At 39.6% G+C, this 10062-nt stretch overlaps 1 pseudogene; it reads left to right on the forward strand.

Moving 5' to 3' along the window:
- Window positions 1-9591, forward strand: part of LOC142845914 (vomeronasal type-2 receptor 116-like) — a 36892-nt pseudogene extending 27301 nt beyond the window's left edge.
- The last annotated feature ends 471 nt before the right edge of the window (window positions 9592-10062 follow it).

Consider the following 10062-nt stretch of genomic DNA (forward strand, 5'->3'; position numbering starts at 1 on the left):
AATAATACATCTTTTTTAGCTGCACCCTTTTCTAAAAGACAAGCAGTTTACTAATCATGCTGGAGAACAAGTGAATTTGAATGAGAAAATGAAACTGAATGCAGAGTATGACATTCTCAACTATTGGAACTTTCCAGAAGGTCTAGGACTTAAAGTAAAAGTTGGACAGTTTTCCCCATATGGTCCACTTGGTCAACAATTATCTTTATCTGAGGACATGATAGAATGGGCCACAGGAATTACAGAGGTGAGTTGGGTATAATTATAATACAATTAACTACACATAGTAAAACAAATCTTGATAAGGACCTCCTAACCAAAATCTATTTACAATGGACCTTCTTATAAAGAAAAGAGTAATTTCTTCTAATAAAGTCTCATTTCAGGGAAGAGTCCATTCCCAAGAATCTCAATGTTATTTTTGTAGAACTTTTATGTCATATTTCTTTGTTTGAAAACTTTCTATTTTATTGGTCTTTTGCTTTATGTGTGTTTGTTTCATTGGGGTTTTCTCTTTTCTGTTTTGTTTCCTTGTTTTGTAAACATAGAGAAAGAAAGGGCATAGAGTTGAACAAAGGGTGAGATAGGGAGATTTAAGAGGAATTGAAGGAAGAAAGATACATGATCAGAATATTTTCTGTGAATACGTCTTTTAATGTTTTATACTAAACTATATATATTTTAATCTTTTCTTTTGCCTTGCAGTTTTGTGATTTTTTATGTACTGATATTTTTAAGTTTTCTATATAAATTTAAAAAATATTACTGGATATTAAAAATATAAATATATGAAATAGTATATGTTGTTTTTTAGGACCCATATAAAATTAAGGATACTACTATTTCTGTGAAGAATGAAGTAGGAATTTTAAATTGGTATTGCATTGATTCTGTAAATAGTTTTTGGTAGAATGGTCATTTCCACAATATTACTTCTATCAATCCTTGAGCATGGGATGTCCTAACATCTTTATGAGGAAATTCAATTACAATAACAAATACAGAGATTTGACAGAAATATTCATGTTAACTTGAAGTAGAAGACACTTTTGTATTTTCTTTTTTTCCTAACATGGTTCAGAGACAGCATCATTAGAGTACTGATTGGAGAAGATATACTTCGCAGATTTTAGAGCTAAGGGTGTCCATCATTCCTTCAATAGTAAATTGAGGAAGGAATTGGAGAAATGGAGAGTAAAGTAGGAATAAGAAGCACAGTGCATGGTTTAGGGCCACGAATGATAGTCGAGGAAATATTTCATAGCGGTTCACCAAAGCAGCGGTAGGGGTGATTTCTGCTCGGGCAATGGTTTCCAGGATGCCAGGCAGGAATCTCAGCTTCAAGCTTCTCTGCCTCATTTCAGCTCCCATCTGCTCACCCAGTTTTTCTCCACCCATCAATCCACTCACGGCTAGCAAACGGGGTTGACATGTTCCAGCTGCTGTTTTCTAGTGTCCATGACCAACTGCCCCTCATTGACCGATGCTTTTGTCCTTGACCTGGTGCGAGCAAGATGGTGAAGCAGCACTAGCTTGACTGTTCCTTTGGAAACAAAAGCGTCATGTAGGCTTATTTTATTTTCCTTTAATTCTTTCTCTGCTAAAAGTAGAGTCTATTTGGTTTTAACTGTGACTCTTGTAACTCTTGTCTTTCACTGACTCTCACAGAGGCAGCTTTTAATCCATTATCATACCCAACAATCCCTTGAACCATGTATGTGCTTTTTAAACTCTATACTTCTAATTTAAGAAAGAGAATTTTTTATATACCATATGTAATGAGATCATGTTCATTTACCAATATGCACCTAAATGCTCACACATTTCATATGAAAATATGTACAACATCTGTTGGGGGTTGTCATTACTGACAGATCTTTAGGTTGAATTTGGTGGTTTCTGGGACTTGTTTAGCTATTACTTTTGACTGAGAAGGCACTATGGTGTGCTTTGTGACAGTAGAAGACATTCACCTCATGACAGCAACATTAGAGGTAGGATGAGTCCATTGTCTCAACACACCTTCCAATGGCAAGCCTCCAATCACTAACTTTCTCACCTTTTAAAAAACATTTTGTTTTTATTTTTTTACTGTTTATATGAATGTGAAGGAAGGCATTATCTTATCTGCATGTCAAGTGCAGGTGCCTATGGATGCCAAAAGAGGCTGTTGGATTCCCTGTAGCTGGAGTTAACAGGCAATTTTGACCCATGCAATGTGAGTCTGGGAATCAAATTCATGACCTCTGCAAGAGCATCCCATGCTGTTAATACTGAACCATTTCTCCACCCCAATACTTCTCCACTTACAGGCTTCAGCATGTCTCAGCAGCATCATAGGCTGAAGGTCATCACTGTTAAGGCAGTGTGTATGTCCAAGCTACAGCAACATCCATCCAATTGGTTGTTTATGGATACAAAAACTATGTTCACTAATGTTCCAGTTCTATGAATAATGTGCTCAGTATAGTAGTAAGTGAAAATATGAATTATAACTTGCTCACTGATTTTCCTAAGACTCCCCAGTCTATCTGCAGTGAAAGTTGTAGTCCTGGATTCAGAAAATCCCTCCCAGAAGGAAATGTGGCTTGTTGTTTTGACTGCACTCTGTGTCCAGAGAATGAGATTTCCAATGAGACTGGTAAGTGTGTTTTATGGAAAAATTCTCTACTTCTAACTAATAGCATTTTTATGAAGTGTCTCACATTTGTACTTCCAACTCTTTACACACTGAGCCATCTCCCTAGCCTAAGATATTAAGCAAAGTGTAGTGATATACACCTTTTACACTCAGGAGACAGAGGCAGACCAATATCTGTGAGGTTATAACCAATTACTCAGGAGGCTGAGACAGGAGGTTTATTGCAAGTTCAAGGCCATCCTAGGTATCAAAAGGGATCTCATTTCAAATAGAAGTCAGGGAAAGTTTTAAAAAAATTTACAGTAACTCAAAAAAAAAAGAATGGATAATGGGGCATGATATAGAATGTTAGCAGGAATCCAGTGAGAACCAGTTAACTTTCATTAATATATACTGTATTGTTAAGACAACTGATTTCTTCAATATTTAATTACTGATTAATACCTTTAAGTGTTCAAATGCATGAATATAAATGATGTGATGCTGAGGTTAATCACCTCTATAATGAAAACTTTTTAGAGACAGGGTCTCTCTTGTAGATGGAACAGCGGGCCACTTCCCGCCGCCCAGCTCCCAGTCACCAGCTAGCTTTACCCAAAATAATTACATGGAAACTGTATTCTTTTAAACACTGCTGGGCCCATTAATTCTAGCCTCTTATTGGCTAACTCATATATCTTGATTAACCCATTTTTATTAATTTGTGTAGCACCACGAGGTGGTGGCTTACTGGGAAGGATCTTAACCTGCGTCCATCTTGGAGAGGAGAGCTATAGTGTCTGCCTCATTGCCTTCTTCCCAGCATTCTGTTCTGTCTACTCTGCCTACCTAATTTTCTGTCCTATCAAAGGGCCAAGGCAGTTTCTTTATTAACCAATGAAGGTAACACATAGACAGATGACCCTCCTCCATCACTCTCTATGTAATCCTGGCTGTCCTGCAACTCACTATGTAGATCAAGCTGCCCCTAAATTTCTAAAGATCCACTGCCTCTGTCTTCCAAGTACCAGAACTAAAGAAAGACATATGCCACTTTGCCTGGCCTATAATGGTAAACTCTTTAAATTCACTTTTTAAATAAAAAGTGTAATCATCTTTCTGGGAATTAAACTAAGGTTGTGGGCTTGGTGGCAGGCACCTTTTTTTCAGCAAGCCACCTTGAAGGCTCTCTAATGTATTTTTTTAAAGTCTTTGATTAGTGGAGTTGGGCATTTAGCTCAATTGGTAGAGTGCTTGCCTAGGTTTCAACTCCAGCACTGTATATGCTGTATTTGGTGACACACACCTAATTCCAGCACTTGAGAGAAGGAGAAAAGAGGATCAGAAGACCAAGGTCATCCTCAGAAACATAGTAAACACAACAGACTATCTCAAAATAAAGTATTTTGTTAGTGTATATTTGGTGTAGAATATAATGGGTTTTTTGAATATTTGTTCACATATAACATACAGTGTGACTATATTTACATCCACATCCTACCTTGTCCCCCTCCTTCCTTCTAGAAGTTCTTCTTCTGGCCAAGTAGTTCACCTCCGTGTGTGTGTGTGTGTGTGTGTGTGTGTGTGTGTGTGTGTGTGTGTATGTGTGTGTGTGTATGTGTGTGTGTGTGTGTGCATGTAAAATCTAGACTGCAATAATGAATCATGCAATAATTGTCTTTGGAAACCTGATTTATTTATTTCATTACATAAGATACAACCATACATAATTCTAGTTCTGGGGGATGTGATGCCCTCTGAAGACACCAACTATACACATGGTACAAGCAAAACCCCCATACATATAAAATAGATAAACCTAAAGAAAAATTAAATAATAATAAAACATAAAATGTATTTTTGTATAATTGTGTTATAAAGGGCACACAAGTCTAGCTCACTGCTCTATTGATCTGAGGAGACACTGTGATCACAACAACTCTTATAAAGAAAGCATTTTAGTTGGGGCCTGTTTACATTTTCAGAGGTTTACCCCATTATAACCATGGCAGGAAACATGGTAACACACCAGCAGACATGGTGCAGGCAGAGTAGCTGAGGGCTCTACATCCGAATCTGCAGAAAGCAGGAAGAGAGCCACTGGGATTGGCTTTTGCTTTTGAAAGCTCACAATCCATCCCCAGTGACATACTTCCTCCAACAAAGCCATACCTACTCCACAAGGGCACTCCTCCTAATCTTTTTCAAGTAGTACTCCTCTCTGATGACTAAGCATTCAAGACTATGAGGTCATTCTTTTTCAAACCACCACATTCCACTCCCTGCCTTCCCGTAGGGTTGGAGCCATATTATAATGTAAAATGCATTTAGTCTAATTTTAAAAGTCCCCATAATATCAACGTCTAGTGCGTTGGGGTCCCTGGGTAAGGGTCTCATGCAAATCAGGACACAGGGGATGCAAAGTGTGAACAACTGCATAATAAGCTTTATTTTGTATGGCCTTTTATGCAGACTAAAAAGCATTGCCTCAACTCTGAAACCCCCCTTTTACTCATGTACATGATCATGAGAAACTCTTACCTCTCCTTGCAAGATTCAATACCTCAATTAATAACAGTAATAAAAAGTACATGGAGAAGAAGTACATAGAAACAAGGCAAAAAGTATACAGAAGCAAAGCACTCCTTTGTAACTGATAGAGCGTGAAGAACTGAGCTCAAAGGCCACTTCCTTATCCAGGGTACAGATTCTGACAGAACGTTTGAGAAATGGGCAGAAAAAGTTTGCTTTCATCTGTGCTTGGTTTGCCAAGCAATCGTTTCCCAACTTTGTCTTATCTGTCCCAGGAGGAGCCTGAACTCTAAGCCAGTTCTGTGTCTCCACACCATAATCTATAACATTCTTAATACTGTTTACAAGCCCAAAGTTTACTCTCTTCTGAGACTCATGCAATCTCTTTAACTGTAACCCATGTAAAAATTAAAATAAAAAACAGGTCACATACTTCCAACATACAATCGCACAGAATGTACATTACCATTTCAAAAGAGAGGAAAGGAAGCATACTGAGGAAATACTAGACCAAAGAAAGACCAAAAGTCAACAGAGTCAACTCTAAATTCTTCATCTCCATATCTGATGTCAAAACACTTTTCAGCACTCTAACTCCTTCCAGCTTTGTTAACTGCAACACACCTGTCTCTCTCTCTCTTTGGCTGATTCCACACCCAGTCTGCAACTTTCCTCGGCAGGTATCTTATAACTCTGGCATCTCCAACATCTTTGGGTCTCCAACAAATCTAGACTTCACCTTTACAACTTCATACAATGGCCTTTCTGGGCTTCCATGCATACCCCTGACACACACCTAATCTCACCAGCATTCCTTAGCTGTGGAGGGAGGTACCACACAAGGATATATCTCTTTCATATATCCTTGACTCTAAAAGTCAGAACCATGTATTCAAAGCTGACAAGTTCTACTATTTGCTAGGCCTGAACATGGCCCCTACTTCCATTACATTTGTACTAGTTTTCTGTTGTTATGGTTTCCTTCACTGCTTAAGCTTTTCTTTCATTTCTTTTCAAAAGTTGGAAGACTTTCTGGGTGAGGTCTTCCCGGGGTCACAACTCCCATTATTAATTTTAGCATGGGGCTTTCTTTAAATGTTTATCTCTGTCTTAATTAGAGTCTCTATTGCTGTGAAGAGACATCATGACCATGGCAACTCTTATAAAAGAAAATACTTAACTGGTGCTGGCTCATTGTTCAGAGGCTTAGTCCACTGTCATCATGATGGGAAACATGGTAGCACACAGGCATACATAGTGCTACAGAGGTAGCTGAGTTCTACATCTGGATCTGCAGGCAGCAAGAAAAGAACTGAGTGAGACATACTGAGACCTCAGAGCCCACCCCCTAGTTACACACTTCTTCCAATCAAGCCATACCCATTCCAACAAGGCCAAACCTCCTAATAGGGACCTATGGACCTATGGAGGGGACATTTTTATTCAAACCACCTCCATCCCCTTGAGTACTATATTTAGCTTGTTTACACTTCATGGTGCACTTTTTTCCTCAAAGTGTACATATTGTACTTTTCCTTGTTCATCTTGCTCCTTTTTATTATAGATCTACGTAAGGGTGACCTCTAATAACCATGTAACACAATCACTTTTAGGTGGTCTTGAAATCTCCTCTTCCAGTGTCATTAATCTAAAACTCTTCAATTTAACATCAGGCAGATTTTTGGGCAAGAGCAGAAAATAGCCACATACTTCTACAAAATACAAGAAAAATTTCTAAGCTATTTATTAATATTCTCCTCTGAAACCTCTTGAGACATCAAATCTACACTGCTCACATCACCACAGTCTTCCATGCTCCTATTAGGATGGCCCATTAAGCCCCACTTAAATCATCCAACCACTCTTCTAATCCTCCAACAAACATCATGGTCAGTCCTATGACAGAAAAAAAAAACACACTCCTGGTATCATCATCTGTCTTAGTCATTGTTCTAATGCTGTGAATCAACACCATAACCACAGCAACTCTTATAAAAGAAACCACTTAATTAAGACTTGCTTATAGGCTCAGAAGTTTAGTCCATTATCATCATGGCTAGAAACAGGGCAGCATGAAGTTGGACATTGTGCTGGAAGCATAGCTGAGAGTTCAACATCTGGATCTGCAGGCAGTAGGAAGAGAACCACTTGGCCTGGCTTGGATTTTGAAACTTCAAAACCTACCCCCAGTGACACACTTCCTCCAACAAGATCACATGTCCTAATCCTTCCCAAGTAGTGCCACTCCCTAGCATCTAAGTATCCAAATGTTTGTGGCCTTTGAGGGTCATTATTACTCAAACCACCCCAATACACATGGCATGCATGTGGAAATAGAAGACCACTGTAGGAGATCATCTGTAACTGCAACTCCAGGGGATCTTAGGCTATCTGTATCATTTGCACAAACCCACACACATGCACACATACACAAAACTAAAATTTTTAAATCTACTTAATAAAAATTAATCTTTAAAAACAATCCAATATCCAATGTTTATATTTGAAGTTAATTCCTTCCGACAAATTTTATGATAACACCTTTAAACTCCTTTGTTTGTTGCCAGAAAAGATGTCACAAAGGCCAGGGTATGCCCTAACTTGCCAAGTAGCTGAGTCTGGCTTTGTACTCCTATTCCTCCTGATTCTACCTCCCAAATGCAAGAGCTACAGACATGTGGCAAACTGTTAAAATGCAATATTTACTTATTTAAAACACCTTCAGATAGAAGAAAAACAATCAGAGAAGTCAGTTCACTGGGTAGCTCCATTTGAACCCCATATCTGAGAATACCACTACAAAGAAAGGACTTGAGAAGACCCGTCTTACCTCACTAAACTTATTTTTCAAAATCAAGAGTGTGGTGTGTGTGTGTGTGTGTGTGTGTGTGTGTGTGCGTGTGTGTGTGTGTCCAGGAGTGTGGGTGTGCACGTGTCATGGTGCACAGATGGAATTGGAGTCAGTCATCACCCTCCCTCTGCCTGAGATCACGTTTCTTCACAGATGCATCAGCCAGGCCAGATGCCCCACGAGCTCCTGGAAAATATTGTCTAACTCTCATCTTATAGCAGGGGTGCACTGGGATTATAGAGGCTTGTGCTACAGCATCCAGCTTTTATGTGGACCCTGGGAATCCAAACTCAAATGATCAGGCTTAGGCAGCAAGCTGTTTATCCAGTGAATCAGCTCTCCCCAGCCCAGGAAATATTTTACATGAATGCAATATTGTGATCAAATTGAAGTTGGATATTGTAAGTAAGTATGTAAGTTTCTGAAAAGTGGAAAATAATAACATCAGAATATTCAAAACAACACACAATTGAATAAAGAGGAGAAACTGTAGCTTTGTTCATGTCACATTGCAGGAAATACATGGTAGTCACGTTATTCCCCATAAAGCATTCTTTCGTTTGGTGTCTGAAGTAACAAGGGATGTCTGTTAGGCTAAACTACTCAAGTGAGTGGTTAAAGAGGACAAAAGAAAACTAACCTGAAATAACAAATATACATGCTTTCACCAGATGCGGATCAGTGTGTGAAGTGTCTAGATCATCAATATGCCAACACAGACCGAAACCATTGCCTCCAGAAATCTACGACCTTCCTGGACTATGACGATCCCCTGGGGAGAGGGCTGTCATGCATAGCCTTGTACTTCTCTGCACTGTCAGCTCTCATTCTTGGGATCTTTCTGAAGCAGCAAGACACGCCCATCGTGAAGGCAAATAACCGCACTCTCAGCTACATCCTGCTCATCACCCTTAACTGCTGTTTTCTCTGCTCTTTTCTCTTCATTGGCCACCCCAACACAACCACTTGCATCCTGCAGCAGACCACATTTGGAGTGTTGTTCACTGTGGCTGTTTCCACTGTCTTAGCCAAAACTATTACTGTGGTTCTGGCCTACAAGGTCACTGCTCCAGGAAGAAGAATCAGGTGGTTGTTGGTAACACGGGCACCTAACTTCATTGTTCCCATCTGCACCTCGTTCCAGATTATCTTGTGTGGGGTCTGGCTGGGAAAATCTTCCCCCTTCATTGACACAGATGCACACTCTGAGCGTGAACACATTATCATCCTGTGCAACAAGGGCTCAGTCACTGCTTTCTACTGTGTGCTGGGATATCTGGGAGCTCTGGCCTTGGGAAGCTTCACTGTGGCTTTCCTGGCCAGAAACCTACCTGACACCTTCAATGAAGCCAAGTTCCTGACATTCAGCATGCTGGTGTTCTGCAGTGTCTGGGTCACCTTCCTCCCTGTCTACCACAGCACCAAAGGGAAGGTCATGGTGGCTGTGGAGGTCTTCTCCATCTTGGCATCCAGCGCAGGGCTCCTAGGTTGTATCTTTGCCCCCAAGTGCTACATCATTTTGTTCAGACCACAGATGAACTCTATTCAGGGTCTCAGGAACAAAATACATTATAGGTACAAGGCTTAATAAATTTAGTATTAACTTTCAAGTTAGCACATGAAGGAGATTTCATTATTACATTTTCATACATATATTTGTTCCTATTCATCTGTCTCACAAAATGATACTGCATCCCCTCTATTGACCTCTTCCTGTTTCTTCCTTATCTTAAAACAATCCTCATTTTTACACTCATGTTTGTGTGTTTCTTTACTCCCTGCCCCTTCCCACCTTCCATACTTCCACTCCTTTCTTGGAATCCTTCCACTTTAAGAATGAAGGAAGAGAAAGAAAGAGAGAGAGAGAGAGAGAGAGAGAGAGAGAGAGAGAGAGAGAGAGAGAGAGAGAGAGAGAGAGAATGCCAGCCCCCCTTGTGGTATTTATACTTATGACTATGGCTTAGGTGACCAAATAAACAGTTTCGGTTCCAAAATTTTTCTTTTAAATGTTATGGCTTTACTCTTATTTAAGGCTGAAGAAATGCCACTGTGAATATGC

Source organism: Microtus pennsylvanicus, chromosome 1 (genome assembly GCF_037038515.1).
Source record: "Microtus pennsylvanicus isolate mMicPen1 chromosome 1, mMicPen1.hap1, whole genome shotgun sequence".
Classification (NCBI taxonomy): Eukaryota; Metazoa; Chordata; class Mammalia; order Rodentia; family Cricetidae; genus Microtus; species Microtus pennsylvanicus.